This window comes from Crocodylus porosus, unplaced genomic scaffold, assembly GCF_001723895.1.
Source record: "Crocodylus porosus isolate Cpor-Errol unplaced genomic scaffold, CroPor_comp1, whole genome shotgun sequence".
Classification (NCBI taxonomy): Eukaryota; Metazoa; Chordata; order Crocodylia; family Crocodylidae; genus Crocodylus; species Crocodylus porosus.
Window position 1 is genome coordinate 7,892,495 of NW_017728906.1, and position 21,883 is coordinate 7,914,377.

At 43.3% G+C, this 21,883-nt stretch overlaps 1 long non-coding RNA gene across 1 annotated transcript in view; it reads right to left on the reverse strand.

Moving 5' to 3' along the window:
• Positions 1–21,883, reverse strand: part of LOC109305646 — a 473,981-nt gene that overhangs the window by 221,835 nt on the left and 230,263 nt on the right. The window lies entirely within an intron of this gene.

Here is a 21,883-nt window from a genome sequence, read left to right on the forward strand (position 1 = left end):
GCTGGGCTATGACGCTTGCCAGCTCCTTGAGTACCCTGGGGTGCAGATTGTCAGGGCCGGCTGACTTGAAGGTATCCAGCTTCTCAAGGTGTTGCTTCACGAGGTCAGCATTGATGGAGGGTAGGGGCTCGAAATTTTTCTAAGTCCCGGGTCGAACAGCAGGTCAACCCGGTTCTTACTCCGTGGCCCTTCAGCCAGCAAAGCAGCCGGCTGCGCCTCCGCACGGGTCACCGGGGCGAAACCAGAATGGATTTCTTTGTTCAGATTTTTACTTCTATCTGAACCTAATGTTTTGTAGAGGCTATCCCTGTGAGCGTGAAATCCCAGGCTGAGACTTACTGCTATTTCTATTTGGGTACACTTTATAAAGAGAGATGAGCTGATCTCAAAGCCCCTGGCTTATTGCACAAAACAGCCAATTTTGAAACTTGGTTGTGTCAAATAATGCTTTAGGAAAGCAGAATTGTGATCCTGCTTTTAAATAATTTTGATACATGCTTTCTAAGGGCTTCTATACATACAGTGGACTCTAGTTAATTTGCCAAGGAATTGTTTGCCTCTATGGTTTAATTTGCTGTTGGTTTTATTCCCCCTCAGTTATCAGTTCTTGATATTTGATCACTATTGGTAAATTCACCCTTACTTGCATTCCCCTGTGGTATAGTGAATTAGAAGGAAGGGTAGATTTGCACTTTATAGGCTGACCAAAGTAAATCTATCTAACTCATAAGCTTTCATGAGCTGAAGTTCACTTCATCAGATGCTGTGAAAGGAAGGGCAGAAAGCACAGTATAGGAGAAAGAAATTAGAATACTAGACACGAGGAAGGAGGGAGGGAGAGAGAGAAACAAGGTCATGAGGTTGTGCTGGGAGAAACAAATGGTAAATCCATAGTAACAAGGAGTCACAAACGGCAGTGAATTAGCCAGAGTTGACTGCATATTCAGGAATAATTCCATATGAGGATGTTTTTATTCTGGAATAAGATTGCTTTGTTTCATTTTGAGCTTACCCTTTATGTGAAAATCCATAAACATATCTGAAAACCCCTCGCTCATTTCAGAATAAGTGGAGTTGTTCAAGAATAGCTGTGGCTCAATGCATTTGCTTGTATTGCAGTCTGAGTTGAACAGAGTAAATGCAGTGTATTGGTTGCATTTCTTTCTTGTTTGTTTGTTTGTTTGTTTGCTTCTGTTTTATTTCATTATCACAAATGAATTGCAAAACTCAAATTCACTAAAATAAATGTTGAAATCTTTCTCTTTATGAAAGCTGGTTGAATTTCACATATTTAATCTTTGATACTTGCTCTGTGACCAAACCACTATGTTACTGCCTTTGTTCCCTCATTGGACTAATATGCTAATCAACATGTGGATTTTGGATAAAATGTCAATAGAAAATTATTTTTTAAAATTATGTGATTGAGCACAGAAATTGGACATACTTTCATGAGTATTTATGTTAGTAAAACTCTGCTCAGACATCCACAGAAAGGGAAAAGAACAGTCATTCACATGGTTGTAACACAATTTGTTTTAAATGTAGAACAAATCTTCGTGGTAATTGTTTCATAGTTTCATAGTTTCCAGGGTCAGAAGGCACCTGAGCAGATCATCTAGTCCGACCCCCTGCCATGGCAGGAAAGAGTACTGGGGTCAAACGACCCCAGCACAGTGTTCATCCAACCTCCTCTTAAAGACCCCCAGGATAGGAGCCAGCACCACTTCTCTTGGAAGTTGGTTCCAGATCTTAGCCGCCCTGACTGTGAAGTAGCGCCTCCTGATGTCTAACCTAAACCTACCCTCTGCCAGCTTGTTGCATGACATCTACTTAGTTCTTACTGAAATCTTTAAGATAGATATTTGTGTTTAAGACCATTTTTCTAAGAAATGGAATTATATTTAAAAAGTCTATCATCTTAAGTTCTATTGGGTATTAATAATAGAAAGTAATGCAGTGCTTTGTTTAATCCTAGCCAGCTATTTTAAGAAAATTCATTCTGTAGAGCCCCTTACTATATGACACATGCCAAGAATTAACAGCTATGAACTTAGATAAATATACAGCTCTTTCCTATGCTACATCCAGAACTGCTTTTCAGTATACTACTAAAGGAAAAAGAAAACCACCTCCAATGTTTCTTTGGGGCTGCCTTTAGCTGTGACCTGAGCTGATGAGATACACAGTGTATATATTCTGCTCTTATGTCAAGATAATGCCTGAATGTGGATGGTCACGGCTGTAAGACTATTAACCATCTCTTTTATTACATATGTTAAATTAATCCTCCACTTCTTGGATCATGTCACTTTTCCCTAGAAACTTTCCCCCCCTCATCCATCTGCTACCCTCCTCCTTTTTCCTTCCTTCCTCCTGCTTCCCTAAGGCTGAATGTCCCATGTTTATTATTCCTCCAGCCAATATAATTTAATATCCTTTAATATGTTTGTGTAGCTCACATTTTCTTTCCTACAAGGAACCCAGGTGGTCCACCTTAATGACATAATTGTCATGAAACCACTTTACCTATTACCACATTATGCAGTTGTAAAGAGCCTTTCACTTGAGACCTTTGGGAGAAGAGCTGATGAACTGATTGCAGCTGCAAACAGGTATTGACATAATTAAAACATACAACATAGTCAGAATTCTTATTTGCCTTGTCAGTATAGGTGCCAATGAATGGATGAGTCTGGAAACCACCCCCTGCGCAACATTTCTTCCCTAGAGAAAATTCTTAAGTTACATTACTGACTGATGTACATGGCCAGAGATGACTGGTACTGTATTGGTCCTGTGGTTACACAGAGGACTTTATAGTGTGAGCCAACTGGTGCTTTTCACTGTCTATGAAATTTCACTGTCTGTGAAATTCCCTTTAAAAAGTTTTCAAATCATTACATTATGTTGATTTCCAGCCCCTATGTCCAACATTGTGCAAGACCATAAGGTCTGTGAGAGGACATTCCAAAATGAGGTACAGGTTTATGTGTGTGAACATTCTGTTTGCATATTGCATAAATGCTGGCATTATAAGAAATATATTGTATCACTTCATTAAAAACAAAATTTGTACACAAACAGGAATTTTCAAAATGTACTATGATAACTGGCTGTGCCCCAGACTGCATTCCAGGTTCAGCGTCCTATACCGAGTCCCAGCTTTTAAAGGCTCCACAAATTCTTGCAAACTTTCGCTTTGGATGCTGCACAAGTATTGCTTTAAAGTGGTTTTTTTTAAGACTCTTAGCTGCAGAGCCTCTACATAGGTTGAAGGCTGCCCAGGATTGTTCAGGGCACTTCTTATATTATTTCACAAAGCAGGAGCCAGTTTTATGTGTAAAATCCTGTAGCTATTATAAAATATTTTATAACTGGCTCATGAGAGATCAGCCCTATGCAGATTAGCCTAGTCCCTTTTTGGGTCAACAGATGGGAGACATCAGTAACTCTAGATGCAGCTTCATATAAAGTGTAATTTTTCTATGGGCAGCTGAGGTAAACATAGTGCTCCTGTTTGCGGTGAATGTAGCTATAGACTAAGAGGATAACTTAGCTACATTACCTTTGAATTGCTTTTCATTAAGCCAGAGAAAGATGCTACCTGTCCTGGTCATCTTCATAATCCCATAGAAAATAGGACAGGGAGGGACCATTAAAAGACACCTACTCCATTACCCTATCTCCGGTGTGTTTGCCTTTACATCACATTTGGCGTTTATCAAAGCCTTTGAGGAGGTTATTGTATAAACACAGGATTGAATAGATTTGGACACTGAATTGGCCTCTCCTCTCCAAAGATAATACCTTTCTTTTTCTGAGTGATAATGGCAGAAAGTATAGAGAAGCCTGCATTGCTATACCCTTTTTTTTTGCAAAAACAAAATAACTTAATATCCAGGGCTCATAATAAGGATTATAATACTGCTTAAGAGCATTACATTCACTTTAAAAATTATGAATATTATTGCATTCCACAAATTCACATCTAACTTTTTACCATAGACAATGCACCGGGTCTCCACAACCTCAAACAAATCACTGCTGTTATATTCTACGTGTTCCCTTTCATCTATGTGTATATCAAGCTATCTCATGACCATATACATTTCAGCGTCTACATGCACAACTTTAGGACTAGATTCACAGCTGTAAAGTTTTACAGCTGAGACTTTTCAGTGTAATAATTTAGTTTTCCAGTTGTGTGATTTTTATTTTTTTTTTTTGTGTAATCCTAGTTTTGTTTTGCTTCAGGCAAATTGTGCGCAAATTGTTATGTTCAGCTTCAATATAGTGTAACACATTTGGGCTGCCCCTGGAGTAAAGAGATGGTGGTAATGAAAACTGAAAAACAACAGTTGTTAAAATAAAAATAGCTTTTTTTGTGCATCTGCCACATACTTGGGAAATACTGTAACTTTTCTCTTCTTTGGACAAGACCCTAGCATTCCATGTTAAAGTGAAGGAGACAACTTATGCCCTGTTATGAGTTTTAAAAACTGTGCTTGAAAATTATTCATAGTATTCTGAACTACATATAATCCACCAATTTGGTATTACCCCAATGAAGCCAAAAGGTCTGTAGAAGACATTTTCTAGGCCAAGGTGACTCACCAAGGGAGGAGAGCAAACATGAATTATTTTCCTCTTATCCCTGCACTTATTCATCATATCTCTTCAGCTTGGCCAAGGACATAATTTTTTTTTTTTTGGAAAGAAGGTTGTTGGGCCAAGAAAAAAAAACACCCTTTAGAAAACCATTGTCTTCCCCCATTGCCCACAAGAGCTGTTTGCTGCACTTGATAAATGTTAACGATGTTTTATTTGTCATGTATTCCTGCCTCTTTCCATGCTAGGCTGGCAATATCAGAACCTTGGAGTGACCACTGTGTATGGAAGTGGGAAATGGAATGATCAATGCTCAACTCAGCACCTGATTTCCCTGGAGAAGGCTAGAGTCAGGGCAGACTTAAGGTTTCCACAGTACCACTGGCCATAGGTAGGTCTAAGATTTTGAAAACGGTGGGGGGAGATGGTGTGATACATTGTCATATATAACACTGTGGCAGTGCACCTTTGGTTCCTCCCACTTTAATGGGAGGAGCAGGCAGCCGCCAGGTGCCTGAGGGTGGCCATTTTCAAACATAGGTCAGATAGGCAGCAATCTGTGTTGAGAAGGCTTCTGGAACACTGTGGAGGTATGGCTGAGGCTATGGGGATGGAGGAGGCCTCAGTGGTCCAGGACATAACCCGATACTGTACCCTGCTGAGATAGGGAGGCCTGGTGGGACTGCCAGTGGCACGGAAGCCACTCTTAAATACCAGGATCATGAACCTCCCTGGTGTAAGGCAGGTCGGGGTGCCTAAACCCAAGCCCCCACCTTCAGGTGGGTTGTTAAGAGGGACAAGTGGGGCCAAGCATGGTGTAGGGGAGGTACAGAGCCATGGATAGCTCTCCCTGGCATCAGGGCATAGAATGGGCAGCCTCCCACATTTACCACCAGTTTATTGTAATAGCACAGTTGTGGCAGGTGGGACTGGGTAGACTGCCCTACGTAGACAGGTGAGCGGGCTGACTTGAGACTTGGCCCCAAGCTTGCCCCCTGTCACGAATGCAACACGTTCTTCTCCAGTTAAAGAGAAAGTAGAAGGTTCACTAGTATGCCGGGGGATAGCACTATGGGTACTTACTGACGTTAGGGCCTTGCTCTAACTCATAGCGCTTTAAATAAAGTACCATGAGTTAGAGTCTCCCCACAACATAATAGAAGTTTTCCTGTTGGGTTTGGGGGGAAGGGGAAGGCTGAAGCCAGTCTGCATTGACCCTGGCTAGCAGGCAGGGCACTCTAGCAGCCTCCAAAGAGGCTTGCAAACCACTTCTCTCCCAAACTCTGCCCCCCACCAGCTCCAGGGCTGTCAGTGAGGGAGAAGGGGGAAGGAGAAGGGGAGGGAGCTTCCAGCTGCTTTGAATAGCCAGAGCTGGGGTTGGGGGCAGGATGGAATGGAGCTCCCTCGCTTTGCGAGCCTGACCCAGCTCACCCTAGTACCCTATCTGGGGTAGCTGAGGGATCCTGTGAGGTGTGGGGGCTCCATTCCTTCTAGCTTCTCCTCAGCTCCGGCCATTCAAAGCAGCTGGCAACTTCCTCCCTTTCCCCATCCCTCCACCTCTGACAGCCCCAGGTGGTGGGGCTGAGCTGGCAGCAGTAACCCTGCTCTGTCCCCACATGAAAAATTAACTCTGGAAGGAGTGTAAGTTCCCTAGGGTGCTCTGCTTTTGAGTGCCTTAATTTAATACCTCATTTGACCAGGATTATTTTTTTTGTATGATTATCCATTTTAAAAGCACTTTGCAGCTGTGCACGTATGTTACATAACTTTGTTGGAATGTTTACTAATTTGCTAGATTATATATAAAGTTTAAAGAACATAAACTAGGCAAAAATTGGTCAAAAATAGTCCAAAGATATTGTTTCATTAGTACTGCAGTCATTATATTTACATTGTATAGTACATCTCTTATTTAGATTCATAAAACAAAATCTAGTCTTCTTGAACATCTTAACAGAGCATCCAAGGCATCATTATCAGTCATTTCTTTACCTGATTTAATAGTGCTACACCTGAGTTAAAGTTTTTAGCTAAAAACAGTCTGCAGGGCTGTGAAAAAGAAGAGATATTACCAGCAATGACTAACAGCAAAATTGCAGAATAAAGTATCATTTGAATATGGAATATCAAGACCATTACCGGGGAGTGAGGATCATTAACAGCTATGGAATGATAAAACATTAGCAGGAATCAAGCAGATTATAATGAACCATGAAGTCAATCGATTCCCATTGTGCTGCCTGAATAGAAATACAGCTGCCTCTCCCAGAGTGTTATTTATAAAGTTTGAGTAGAGCAGAAATCAGAGGTGGGGGAGGGGGTATAACTGTACCATGGAGCCCACCCCCCATAGCCAGACTTCAGCGAGGTGTCACACAATGTATGTTAGATATCAACTTCACTCTCTTCAAAGCTGGTTGTGTGTGCGGGTTGGAGAGGGCCTAAGATGCCAAGGTGATGGTCCTAGACACAGACTTCTCGTTTTATTCAAAGAATAGCTATTGCACAGGTGCAGTAGCAGTACATGTTCTGAGATGGCTTGTCAGCCTGCCTCATTTCTGAGGCAAAGGTTAAACCTATAGAAATGACTGTTGTTCACATGCCATCCTGGTTTCCTCTGTTCTCTAATTCCTATGCTGGAAATGGTATATTTAATCAAGAACCAATGGGAACTTTGCAATTAGTATTACTAGTTGTGTTTGGTACTTTGATATGAAGACAGAGGGTAACAATATTTGGTCATTACTATTTTTACCTGGTGACCTTGAAATGAGAAGTTACATTCCACTACCCAGGTGTGTGACCCATGTGGACACTGGCTTTCCCACAGCACTTCCTAAAGACTTTCTTACAAAGCTGTTCTTTACTAATAAGAATGGGTATCTCTCAGGTTCAAGGAAAATTATGATTCTGTAAGATATTGGCTTATAGCAGCAACATTGAACATTTGAGTAGAGTTAGTGGTTTTGCAAGTAATACTTTACACATTTTTAAAGTCCAAATGGCTAAAATGGAGCTTTTCTAAATAAATAAAAGTACTTGTAAAATGCTTGTAACTAATTGAAAGTCAAGCGTGATTGTAGTTCAGTGAAAATTATTTTTCGTTATTTTGTACCAAAAAAGAGATGCACAATTTTACTGATATTTGCAACAGCTAGTGAAACTGCCAAAGGTATTAGCAATTTTTTTTTCCTTACAGTGATCCTAGGAGCATTTAGTTGCAGTTAAATTTTATGTAACAGTGCTGCAAAAACTTGATTATGGAAAAACCTTTTGGAAAGTGCTTAGCAGACAGAAGAGTTCTGGCTAAAAACCATCTTGAGGATGCTCTCCAGTGTCAAGAAAATGTTATTTCTAGTGCTCAACACTGTTGAGGGAGAACAAGTGGGGGTCTGATGGGAATTAAGAAATGCTAAAAATAGTCAACTAACAACACAGAAGTTATATAAATCAGGCACAGAATATTTGGTGATAGATTAGTTCTGAAAAAGAAAATTTGACATTGGCATTCACCTGAATTAAGCCTTAAGCAGGATTTGTCTAAGAAATGCTTGGAACTGCAGCAGAAACTAGTGGTATATGGTACATGCCACACTGTGAGCTGTTCAGGTGTTGATGGGTGTTAGTGCTAGCTTGAGTTTGGAGCAGTCACATGTTCAGGCCAGCAGGGGCCTAGAGCAGTGGTCTCCAAAGTGGGGTGCGCAAGACGATCCATTGGGGTACGGGAAGAAAATATTAGAACTTCTATTTATGTTTATTTTGTTTCATCTTTATCTCATCCTTTTTTAATTTCTATTTTTTGCGTATGTTTTAGAATGTGCATAATATATTAGTATAGCAGTACATGTATATAATTTATAAATAAATAAATATACATATATTGGGGGTGCGTGCTCAAATTTTTTACTGATAAGGGTGCACAATCAAAAAAGTTTGGAGACCACTGGCCTAGAGGACTGAAAAGTAAGCATCCCCGCATCCCATTCTGGGCTTCCCCCCTGCACGCTGGGGCTTCCCGAGTTCCCTCTGCCCCAGGGGCTCCCCCCACCTCTTGGGGTTCCTCTGTGACCCCTCCACCCCTCGCTCCCTCCCCACTTACCTGAAGCTGCCCACACTGCCTGGTGGCAGGGGCCAGGCAGGCAGATTAATTCTCCCCTTTCTGCTCCCCTGGGACAGACAGTGTAGGCAGAAACAAGTAAATGGGTGGGTAGGGGGGAGAAGTGGGCATGGATCTGGGGCACTGTGGAGGACAGGAGGGAGGCAGTGGGGCTGATTTGGGCTGTCAGGGAAAATGGAGGTGGGTGGGGTGCTATAGCCTAGAGCAGTGCTTCTTAACCTTTTTTTGTACCAGAACCCATTTGTAAACCTTGGCCAGTCCTGACCCAGTACCCCTCACTTCTGACCCACTGTCCCCAGGCCCCAGCTCCCAGTGTGTGGGGCAGTGGGTGGGTGTATCGGGGGAGGGGGGCATGTATGGGGCCTGGAGGCCCCCAAACAGCCCCTTCTATTTTGGCACTCTGCCAGCCTGCATGGTAAAAGCCATGGTTTCTCATATTTTTCTCCTTTAAAGGAGAATCCGTTTTTAATTTTTGTTTGAAACCCTTTCATATACTCTTTCAGCCCACTTTTGGGGCATGACCCACAACTTGAGAAACGCTGGCCTAGAGTGACTACACTGTAGTGTAACATCAGATGGGTAGCACAGTTCAGAGATAATTCTGCCCTAGCAGTAATTAGTAGTACTAAGGAATAGTAGAAGGAGTAGCAGTACCTTTGACCCACCTAATGAGTGCTTAAAATTAGTTTCAGGTGTTAAAGTGCAGAGGATCCTGGTGTTAAGAGTTCCAGGAGCCACCCAAAATGGCCATGTACAAGTCCATTAGCGAGGGAAAAGGCCTCCTTTCATAAGGGAAAGGTGATCTGATTGTAATCTGAAAGTAAATTGGGATAAATTGGTTTGGTATTGGAGGTAAGCATACTGTGCGGTTAGATTACTATGAAATTTATTGGTCAGTATCAGATGGATGGACTAGTAATATGAGATCACTGTCGTCTTGTCTTGGAGTTGCTTCTGCAAACTTAGGATGAAAAGACTGTTAGGTTTTCCCAGGTCTGATTGTTTTGGGATTTTACTTGCATTAAAACAGATAGGGGACCATTGTTTACACAGGCAGCTTGAAAGACCATTAACTCAAATTAGCCCCACTGTTGCTTGAAAAAGTGTTATACTGGATAGTTCAAGGGTACTTAAAGTGGGAATATGGGTTTGTAAATCTTTAGGATTCCAGAATAAAAGTCTTTGTCCTGGGAGAAATCTGGCATCTGTTTTTAGCCTTAGAGACAGATCTCTCTCATTTGTAAAGAAATCCCCATCCTTGTTATCTGCTGTGTTCCTCACATCTGAATCCAGTAACCCAGAGGTTGATCTTGAATTGTTTTCCTGAGTCAGTACATACTTGTAAGAGTGACTGAAAGGAGGCTAGAGGAAGCTGGCCTCCTGTCACAAGCATAGAAAAACCCAGTTTTAGTTGAACAGGCATAGTGAAATCATTTTCCAAAGCCACCAAGCCAAGATGGAGCTGGTACTGAAAGTTGTTTCTTATCTTTAGACTTGATGAACTTCAACCATCTTAGAACAAATGTCCCATATCCAAGCCGGACCTTAATTTAGACAATATCCCAGAAAGGTGACACAGTATGCTTGACTTTGCTTCTCCCACAGACTTTTCTTCTTGTTTCTCTCCGCTCCAACTTATACCAAAAGTCTAGACTACTGGTAAAAAGAGTAGTAGTCTTCATCCCAGATTCTGATCTATTCATTAACAATGTTTATCACTTAGATATATTCAGTAGGTTCCAGGTGTAAAGTTAAGCTTTGGCTGAAGAACTCTGTGAAAATTAAGAAGAGCAGTGCCTATCAAGATTGAGCTGTGAAAGAGAAGCCCCTAGAGATGGAATTCTCCAATTAAATGTGGTATTTGGGTCTTGAAAGTCTCTACAGGGAAAGGAATGAGCATCCTGCTAGTTTTCTTTGTGCATTTAGAATAAAACAAGAAGAAATATGTTTCAACTTCTGACTAGCCTATGGAACTTACTAAAGCAGGAAGTCTTGATATGCAATGCTAGATGTGGTTGGATAACTTTTGGAACAAGACTGACATTGCTATCTATACACCCCACCCCACCCCTCCCCCCAATGGGGACAAACCTATCTCATATTTCAGAACATAAGGTGGTGATGCTTTTAAGTCGTCCCAGAAGCATTTGGTGTTGGATACAGCCCAGTCCTGGGACTTCATCTGGGGGTTGGGTAGGGGTCATACTACTCTGAGAGAAAATCCATAGGTTCCTGGCTAGAGGGCCTTGCCCCTCTGCTCAGGGTCAGACCAATTGCCATACTTGGGATCAGGAAGGAATTTTACCCCATGGTCAGATTGGTATGGATTGTGAGGGTTTTTGCCTTCCTTTGTGTATTCCTCTATAGTGTGGAGTAAGGGAGGGTGTGACCCTCTACCCAGGATTTCTTGAGGGTGTGACCCTCTACCCAGGATTTCCACGTGGGGAGTGGATCACAGCTGTTTCCCAGGCCCTGGCCCTGGACTGTCACTGTTCCACAATCACAGGGTCTCCATAGAAACTGGCTGGGACCCATGTAGCAGGGCACGTGGCTGGGCAGATGGGATGGGTTCATGAGTGAGCGGGGAGTCACACCTGGGAATGGGATGGGCAGGTGGAGTTGGGAATCAGGATTGTTGGGTGGGGGGTGACAGTGTAGGGCTGGGGCCTCTGGCAGAGCTGCAATCCACTCTCAGTATGCCTCTGTACACAGAATCAGTGCCCACTGCTGGAATATGCAGGCAGTGGTTTACAGCTCTGCCCCAGGTTCTGGCCCCATGCTGTCACTTCCCCACAATTCTAATCCATCCCTATTTTCAGCCCCGCTCACTTCCTGCCCTTTCTCAGCCCCATCCATCCAACCGCATGATTTGCCAACACAGGTTCCAGCTGGTTTCTATGGAGACCCTGCCCATTTGCTCCATCTGGTGTCTCCAGTGGTTGATGTAGGGTGGATGGGCCAAGATGATTAGGTGTGGGGCAGATGGGCCAGTGTTCCTAGGCAGTGTGGCGGAGTCTGGCAGTGGCAGCCAGAAGGAGCCGGAGGGGCTTCAGGAAAAGGAAGTCTGGCTGTCATGATGCCCCAGCCCCACTGTGTGCTTGGGGCTGGCAGTTCTAGCTGGGCAGGGCCAAGGGACCCACTATGGGCCAGACAAAATGCCTAGCTCATGGGCCATATTTTGCCCATCCCTGGTTTAGATTATCATTGTATGAGATGGTTTGGATAGGGATGATCCTGCCTCAGGCATGGGGTTGGACTAGATGACCTCTGGAGGTCCCTTCTTGCCTTATTTCTCTGTGACTCTGCAACTGAGACCAAGAAGGAAAAGATAAGAAACTGTCCTATTCATCTACCTTACAGCAAAAAACAGCCCTGTGCATTATAGGAAGTACTTCCACATGCCAGTAGAACCAGAAAAGACATAAGGAAAAAATGGTATAGCTATATGTCAGAGTTAACCAGGCACTCTTCAGTAAATGAAAATCCATCCTATGAAAGCTGCAGGAAAGGGGCATAAATTATGGCATATCTAATATAAGATGGAAATTTGGAGTGCAAATAAGGTGTTAGAAGAGCAAATAGCAAGAAGCAAATAGAAGACAGAAAAACAAATAATAACCAAGGAACTAAATATTTCTGTTTCTTTTTTTCACCTTATTTTATATCACAAAGTAGTAGGGAAATATATACCTCAGGTAATAAAGGTGAATCACTGTTGGAAATTTTAAGTGTAAAAAAATGCATGCTGGAACAAATCGTAAGCTATGCACAAAGTTTCACCAAAACCAGATGGCATTCATCCATGAATTCCGAAAACAATATTTGAAAGGAGAATTTTCAAAAGTACCCAAGTCCAAATAACTTTCAGTATCTCCATTCATTGAAACAACAACATAAACTTGGGGTCCCAAGGCATTTAGCTAATTCTATCCAGAATGCAACAGATATTTTAGCCTATCTTTTTAAAAGGTAGAAGGCAGGCTGGCACCTTCGACACTAACAGGTTCAGAGAGACGCATGCACTTTTATGGTCAACAGCCTACTTTATCAGTAAACAGAACTTTCATAGCATCTGAAGAAGTAGGCTGACACCTATGAAAGCATAAGCCTCTTTGACTTAGTCTTTCAGGGCATTTATACACATGCGCTGGGAGGTGGGGGGAGGCATGCTTTAATTAGAGCAGGTCTAATTAAAGCACTTGGAGCATCACATGTATAGAAAAATGCTGATGAAGGTGTGTAACAGGGGGCCTACTCCACGCTGATCTCACTGTGGCCTGCCCACCTATTTCTGGGTTAACCGCCTGCCTTCTCACCCACCACACCTTGATGATAATTAATTAATTGATGTTGATTATGTGGGAGGCTGCCTATTTCTTGCCCTGATACTAGGGGGTGCTATCTGTCGCTTTTTTCCTCCCCTACACCGCAGACCAAGCCATCCAGATGTTACCAACATCACCGGTCCCACTCTGGGCCCCAGAATCCTACTAGTTGGACCCCACTTAGATCCTTCCATTCAAACAGCCTATTCTGCCTTCATTCCTGACTGCGTAGCTCCGAGCTGCTTCCCCCCCCGCAGGACCTTTGACTACACTAGCCCTGGCCCACCTCTAAACCAGCTGGAACCCCAAGCCCTTAGCTTTTGGGCATTCCTCGCAGTGGGCCCTTGGCTCTTTGACCCTTCCAGTTCTGGCCCCAGGATGGACCAGCTGGGGGATATCAAGACAGGTTGAGCCTATGGCCCAACTCTCTCTCTCTCTCTGGAGTCCACCTTCCAGACCCTACAAAGTGGGTAACCCACCCGGTTGTGGGGGCTAGGGGTTAAGACGCCCCAACCCACCTTTCACCAGGGTGGTAACTGGCCTGGCATTTCCTGGGGGCTCCCACACCACTGAGAGCCCCACCAGATCACCCACTCCTGGCAGGGTGCAGTTTTAGGTCATGCCCAGGACCAGGAGCCTCCTGACTATCCCCTACAGCTTCTCCCTTACCTCCAGATGATACCTGAAGCCAGGCGATGTTGTTGCCTGGCCTCCCAGCAGCAAAATGCCCTATTAATATATAAGGGAATGATCCTCAATGCACAAGCTAATTCTATTCCATCTCGGAATACAGGCAGTAAGAGGGCACAGCAACCCCCCAGCTCTCCAGGGATCTAGCAGACCTCCTAAGGCTAAAAAGAAAGGCCTACAAAGGATGGAGGATGGGATTCACTTCCAAGGAGGAATATGCTGCCTGGCCCGGTTCTGCAGGGAGCAAAACAGGAAAGCCAAGGCTGCAACTGAACTCCAACTAGCTTCGAGTATCAAGGACAAGGAAAAGTCCTTTTTCAGATATGTGGGGAGCTGGAGGAAAAGCAAGGGCAACATTGGACCCTTGCTGAACCAGATGGGACAACTGACAACTGACGCCCAGGAAAAAGCCAACCTATTAAATGGGTACTTTGCGTCAGTCTTTCATCAGTCCCATGGGATGCCCATGCCTGCTACGGGACAGGGAGGTCTAGGTGAGGAAGATCCCTTGCCCTCCATCAATGCTGACCTCGTAAAGGAACACCTTGAGAGGCTAGATACCTTCAAGTCAGCTCACCCTGACAATCTACACCCCAGGGTACTCAAGGAGCTGGTGAGCATCATAGTCCAGCCTCTGGCACGTATCTTTGAGAACACCTGGTACTCTGGTATAGTGCCTGAAGACTGGAAGAAGGCCAATGTGGTGCCTATCTTCAAGAAAGGGAGGAAAGTGGATCTGGCAAACTATAGGCCCTTCAGCCTGACTTCTATCTCTGGGAAGATCTTAGAAAAGTTTATTAGAGAGAACATCCTTAATGGACTGGCTGATGCCAACATCCTAAGGAATAGCCAGCATGGGTTTGTTGTTGCTTGACCAATCTCATTTCCTTTTATGACCAGGTGACCTATCACCTGGACAGGGGAGAAGAGATTGATGTCATATATCTTGACTTCAAAAAAGCCTTCACTCTGGTATCCCATGATCACCTCTTGGTGAAACTGGCCAATTGTTGCCTTGGATCCACCATGATCTGCTGGCTGGGAAATTGGCTCTGTGGTCAGACCCAGAGGGTAGTAATTGACAGAAGTCAATCGTCATGGTGCCCTGTGACCAGTGGGGTCCCCCAAGGCTCTGTCCTTGGACCCATATTGTTCAACATCTTCCTTAATGATGTGGACATTGGAGTCGGAAGCAGACTGGCCAAGTTCACTGATGACACCAAACTTTGGGGCAAAGCATCCACAGCTGAAGACAGGAGGGCAATCCAGGCTGACCTGGACAGGCTCAGCAAATGGGCAGACAAGAACCTGATGGTGTTTAACACTGAAAAATGCAAGGTTCTCCACCTTGGGAGGAAAAACCTGCACCATCCTTATAGGCTCAGCAGTGCTACACTGGCTAGTACTACGGAAGAAAGAGACTTTCTGGAGTACTGCGTCCAGTTTTGGACCCCACAATTCAAAAAGGATGTGGAGAAACTTGAGAGAGTCCAGAGAAGAGCCATGCTCATGATCAGAGGTAAGGAAACCAGATCTTACGATGACAGGCTAAGATCTATGAGGCTCTTTAGCTTGAAAAAGTGCAGGCTCAGGGGTGAGCTGATGGCCACCTATAAGTTTATCAGGGGTGACCACCAGGATCTGGGGGAATGTTTGTTCACCAGAGCGCCCCAAGGGATGACAAGGTCGAATGGTTATAAACTACTGCAAGACTGTTTCAGGCTGGACATAAGGAAGTAATTCTTTATTGTCTGAGCCCTGAAGGTCTGGAATAGCCTGCCATCGGAGGTGGTTCGAGCACCTACATTGAACACCTTCAAGAGCAAATTTGATGCTTATCTTGCTGGGATCCTATGACACCAGCTGACTTCTTGCCCTTTGGGTGGTGGGCTTGACTCGATGATCTTCCGAGGTCCCTTCCAGCCCTAATGTCCATGAAATCTATGAAAAATGGGCAGCCCTGAATCTAAAATGGCTTCCCTAATCAGGCATCTGCCAGCTGCTGTCTTCTGGCCCTTAAAGTGGCAGGCACAAACAGTGCCCTGCCACAAGGCACTGTAACTAAAGCTCGTTAAACAAGCTTTAGTTAGTACCACCATTGCCATTTTTGAGTGCTGGGATACTGATGCACATGATTCTGGAGTCTGCTGGAGCATGGTAATTACCCCACTCCAGCAGATTCAACTGAATCTGCTCCAATGTGCTATAATTACAATGCATTAAGAGCAGTCTCGATGCACGTATATAGGCAGCCTCAGATGCCTCCTTAACCTGTCTTCTACCTGCTTTAGACTAATATACTTAACTATCTCTCTCTTTGTAATAGGTATTAGGGTTGACCCTAGGAATTGCATACCAGGAAGTCTAACTTCACTATTGGGTCACTAAATGAGATGATGATGATTTGGGTTTATGAGCTGCATAAGTGGCACTTCACTCTGCCACATTTCCTTTGTTGTGCCTCTCCATTCTCCAGTGCCATCAGCAGGTAGTTGTTTGTCACTTGCTCTGCTCTTCTTCATTTTTTCTCTATTCATTTTGCTTTGATTTTTACCACTGATCTCAATGTCTGGATCTCAGTTTGGGAACAAGGCAATGGAACCATTGTTGTTCATCATCTGCATGCTGTACAGTGAGGTACATCCTTTCCTTTTTGTGCCTCAAAAGTTGGTTATCATACTATATCTGTCAAGCAGATTTTTGGGTCTTTGATGGGATAACTAACCAGATATGCATGCTTAGAAATGGTTGGAAGGGTAGAAGAGGAGAATAATTAAAAGTTTATTAAAGGAACACTTTAAGCTTCCTTTTTTTTTCTTCTTTTTTTTAAAGTGACATGACTTTGGCATCTCTCCCTTCCTGAAGGCTTTCAGCAGATCCTGTGACAGTTTTACAAGAAAAATATGGAGTCCAACAGCTGAGTCATACACGAGAGAATGATGATTATAATTAACATTTATAAAGGCCATTTTATTCACCCAAAGGCCTTACACAAACAATAGATGCACTACATCACTAAAGGGCAATGATTCTTAAAGGGGATGGTGGAAGCCACTGGGTGCAGTGTTGTTTTCAAAGGCAATGAAGGGAGACAAAACTGGGATAAAGGCACTGGGCAAAAAGTCTTCCTCTTAAAGAAAACAAGAAAAGATTGTCAACCTTCATACAGGGAAGCCAGGACCTCAGTTTTTGCTGTTATAGTTACAGTACTTTCTCCCTTCCTCAAATAGGACACTGGATACATGGCTTACTCTTTCCCTCTACAGCAAGACAGTGGAGAGTTGAGTCAGCTCCTGGGATTTAGTTTGCTGGAATATTTGTGAATGATGTGAGAATGACTTTAGATAGGGAGAGTTCTACCTTGAACTTTGAGCCAAGTTTCAGAATCTTTGTTTATATTTAGGAAGAATTGAAAAATTTCCCCTGTATCTTCTTTTCTGCCCACTTATTTTCACTCCACTTGCTAGTTTGAGAAAGAATAGAACTAAAGTTTCTCCATTCTTCTCCTGTACTAGACTGTATTGAGTATTTTGTTAGAATGTCTATTCTTGTGACACTTTGTGAAGGTTGATGCCTAATCTCCCTAAGTCGAGTCATTCTCTCTTGTTAGGATCAGGAATTCTCTTTATAGGACATTTGCCACAACTTTGATGGAAAAGGAGGATTAAGAATAGCAATGATCCTAAGAGACAACATGGCTGTTATCGACTCGGGGTTATTGGCTTCTCTTCGGAGGGCTCCACCATACACTCCCTATCCACGCCAGGTGTTCGGTAATTCCAAATTATCAGTCTTCTTCTCTGGGTGCTCTGGCTTCCCAGTTATCTAGTCCTGGTTCCCCAGGTTCTCTCTTCACCTTGGCCACTTGCCCTTTTCTTCTGTGCATGGCCCAAGCCAGCCATTCTCCAGTTCAAATCCCACCCAGGTCTCTCAGGGCTGAGAGCCCATACTACTTCTTCCGACCTTCATGGGTAAGTGGGCTGCCAGTACTCTTTCTTGAGCCCCAGGGTTGATCTCTCTCTTTTTGCATCTCTCTTCAGCTCTTCTTCAGGTTAGCTCCCTAGGGATTGATGCCAACTACCTTGTTGGTGTCCTTTAAATTCCCTGTACCAACGAGCTGGGTTTATCACAGTGATTTGTGATTTGCCGCTTTTTCCGTGCCTCCCGCTGATTGTGCTGATTGCCGCTGGTGCTCAGGTTTGCCATGTTCCCCTCCTCCATCTGGGATCTGCCCGGTAAGTTTTTCTTTGTCTCTCTATCTTTTCTGTTCTTGTGGCAGGGCATGTGAGTCACTCTGTCACACACTTCCAGTCCAAAATCATTTGGCCTGGGATGTGCAGTCAACTTAGATATTAAACCATAGGTCAGGGCATGTGGTTTACTACTTAGGGCAGAAGAGAGAAGGAAGGAAAAGATCTGAGATACTATTTTGACTCTTAAGTTAACTAGTGGAGTGCTTCAGTCCATTTGTGACTTTCCTTTGTCCCTCCTTTTTAATGCATTTTCTAGCCTTTCAATGAAAGTTTTTTGAATGCAAAACTATATTATACCAGCCTTCCAATACAGCAGTAAGAGTTTGCGGATGGCTAACGTAATATAAAGCTTGTAAAAATAAGAGTAAATCTAAGATTCTTTGTTTTGGACAATGTTTGACACAGATGGTTGTAAGAGTCCAGGTTTTGAAAAGAACTTTGAAGAGAGAGTTCAAGAGGGCGTGAAACCATTAAGAGGGGTCCACGCAGTCTGCCCAGAGGATTCAACCCGGCGGGCTCGGTCAGCTGGCCCGGGACGATGGATCCCCTTCGCCCCCCACCTCCATGGTTGTTTTGTGTCCAGGTTTTTTTATTTTTATGAACTGAACCAGATGCCCTGTCTGTTGCATGACATAACCATATGAGCTACTTATCTCTGTAGAATGTAGAGTTGCATCTGTGGAATAAGGTTCTGGAATTGCCTTCCAGCAGGAGTAGTAGAGCCTTGTTGGGTTTTAAGCAGAGCTTGATCAGTGTATGGAAGAGGTGATATGATGTGTTTTTTTGGACTCAGTGACCTAGAAATTTCCTTCCAGTCCTATGTTTATCTTACTGTTACTGCTGCAATTGATAGTAGATAGCATGAGAAAGGTAAAGGCAGAAGTTTTCTCCAGTGATAGAATTCCTCTTAGAAAAAAGCAATTCTTCCAGAAGAGATGGTAAATGTTCACAAAAAATACGGACAGTATGTGAAGTGAAAGTAATAGATTCATAGATGTTTGGATCGGAAGATCATCGAGTCCAACCCCCCTGCCCTGGGCAAGAAAGAGCGCTGGGGTTAGATGACCCCAGCGAGGTGCATATCTAGCCTTCTCTTGAAGACACTCAAGGTAGGGGAGAGCACCACCTCCCATAGCTTTACTGAACACTTTGTCACACTGATGACTCATGTAAGCGTGTTGGTGATTCCTTCTCCCTAGATGCAGCACTTTGCACTTGTCTTTGTTGAACTGCATCCTATTCTTTTCTGCCCACTTTTCCAACCTGTCCAGATCTGCCTACATTCATTCCCTACCCTCTAGTGTGTTAACTTTACCCCAGAATTTGGTATCATCTGCAAATTTGGACAGATTGCTCTCCACACCCTCATCCAAGTCACTGATGAAGACTTTGAACAGCATAGGCCCAAGGACTGAGCCTTGTGGGACTTCACTGCCCACATCTCTTCAGGTCAATACCAACCTGTCCACCACCACTTTCTGGATGCAACCTCTAAGTCAATTTGCCACCCACCTGACTGTGTATCATCTATGTCACAGCCGCTAGCTTTATTTATGAGAATAGGCCATATCAAAGGCCTTCTTAAAATCCAAGTAAATGATATCTACCTTCACTCCTGCGTCTAAGCATTTTGTGAGCTGGACGTAAAAAGAAACAAGGTTAGGCAGGCAGGATATACCGGCTAAGAATCCATGCTGATTGCCCTTCAGCATTATTTCTCCTGCTGGACTCCCACAAATATGATCCTTGATAATTTTTAAAAAGTTTTTCCCAAGGACAGAGGAGAGACTAATCAGTCTAAAGTTACCCAAATCCTCCTTCCTCCCCTTCTTGAAAATAGGGACCGCATTGGCCCTTTTCCAGTCCTCTGGGACCTGACCTGAGCACCATGAGTGCTCAAACAGCTGTACCAGTGGCTCTGCTATGACATTAGCCAATTCCTTCAGCACCCTTGGATTCGGGCCTGCTGACTTAAACACATCCAGTCCTTCCAAGTGCCTCTTCACCAAATCAGCACTAACAGTTGGTTGGCTGGTGTCCCTTTTGTGCCTGCCTGTGATCCAGTTGGGAGATTTGTCTTGATCTGTGTTCAGGAATAGAGGAGCAAAAAACTCATTAAGGAGCTCAGCCTTCTCCCCACTATCTGTCACTTGGTTAAATAGGTTTAACTTGTACCATCTACTGATGTATTCAGCCTATGCACTTCATTAACTTTGACTTGTGTCCACTTGCCAAACTATAGGTTCCAGTGTTAGGAAAACCTTTTGCATAAAATAAAGATGGCATGAATTAGAGCTAGCATCATGGGCCTGGGCTAACTACAGCTGCTAGCCACAGAAAAGGACAGAGAAAAAGGAGAGAAGGCAGAATGGCTGGACAGACTTTCCAGCAGAGGAAGAGGGGAGGGAATGTAGTAGCAGGGAAGTGCAGAAATGGAGGAGAAACAGAAGAGCTTATATAGAGCAGGAGATGACAATGAAATAGTGAATAAGAGCATGATTGTCCCTTCTGAGGAAAGACAAAATGCATTACATTTAGATAATTTCAGGCACATATTTTTTAAGATATTAATAGTTGCCCTTGGTGTAAACTGTTATAGCTGGCCAGAAGGGTCAAAAGTTTCAAATCAAACCTTTCTCATTAGTAAGGTAAGGCAAACTCTCTGCAGAACAAATTGATGCATTCTATCCTTTGTATTTACAGTATTTAAACAGTGCCTTACTGTGTCTAGTTCAGTGTTTTCCTCTATAAGCTCCCTTAGATATTAAGTTGGCATGGGCTAAATCTTTTATGCTTTGTTTAGAATAGTTACAATTATATTGTATTTAATGGAGGACTTGATAAGATGTATGTGTAAGACAAAAAGAAGGTTGGAGATTCCTAACATAAGACATTGTTATGTGCATCCAGCATTGTTTTCTCCCTTTACTGTTCCTGCTCACAACTAGATAGCTATATATTTGGGACTTCTGGACTTACAATAATTACTATTTTTCTCATCTGTTTCTACTGTCCTAAACTATGTTTAAATATTTTATTACAGAGAGCAGATGAGTGTCTACCCTCAGGATGCTATTGAGTGTCACTAACCAATAGGTGTGGTCACTGCATTGAGAAATTCTCAATCCAGGTCCCTGAAGCTGCTTCCTACAACCCCTTGCATCTCACCCCAGTTTTGGCTGCTGCAGGTGTCTGTTTTTAGTACTTACAATTATATAACTAATAGAATAATAGGACCTCTATTTTGCCAAAGTTCCAGAGGGCTCAGGAGGCTCAGTGTTTTGCTTTGGCTCCATCTATAATACTAACTTTCAGATTACAGCTCCATCCAACAATATGAACATGATGAAACTAGGACTATTTTGGGGCATGGGAGGGAGAGGAGAATACATATGCAGAATAGAGTTTTAGATCTAATTTCCCTCTTAGGATATTTTCCAAATAATTGGTCTAAATTTTCCTTTGTTTTGTCTTATCCTATCTCTTCTAGCTAAACTTTTGTGCCCCTTTCCCCCACTTATTAACATAGTCAAAGTGTGATCTGCTAGCATTGTAAACCTACAGTGAATCCATAGTCATTCACCGAGATGCTTCTGATTTGCACTGGTGTAAGGGGCAGCAGAGTTTGGTAGCCCACGTAGGAATTTAGTTTCCTTTCCACTACAGTAGTTTGTCTAGCAACTCAGAGAGTTTGTATTGAAGAGAAAAATGGAAAATGGCCAAAAAGAAACAAGCACATGGCAAGTGGTACTTAAATTGACAAATACACATTCTTTGCTGAATAAATGCATGTCACGTTCTGGCCAGCAAAGTCAGCGCCTGCTCTGTATACAGTATACAGGCTGACATGAATTTTGCTCCAAATGATCCTAAGGTTAGATAAGAGC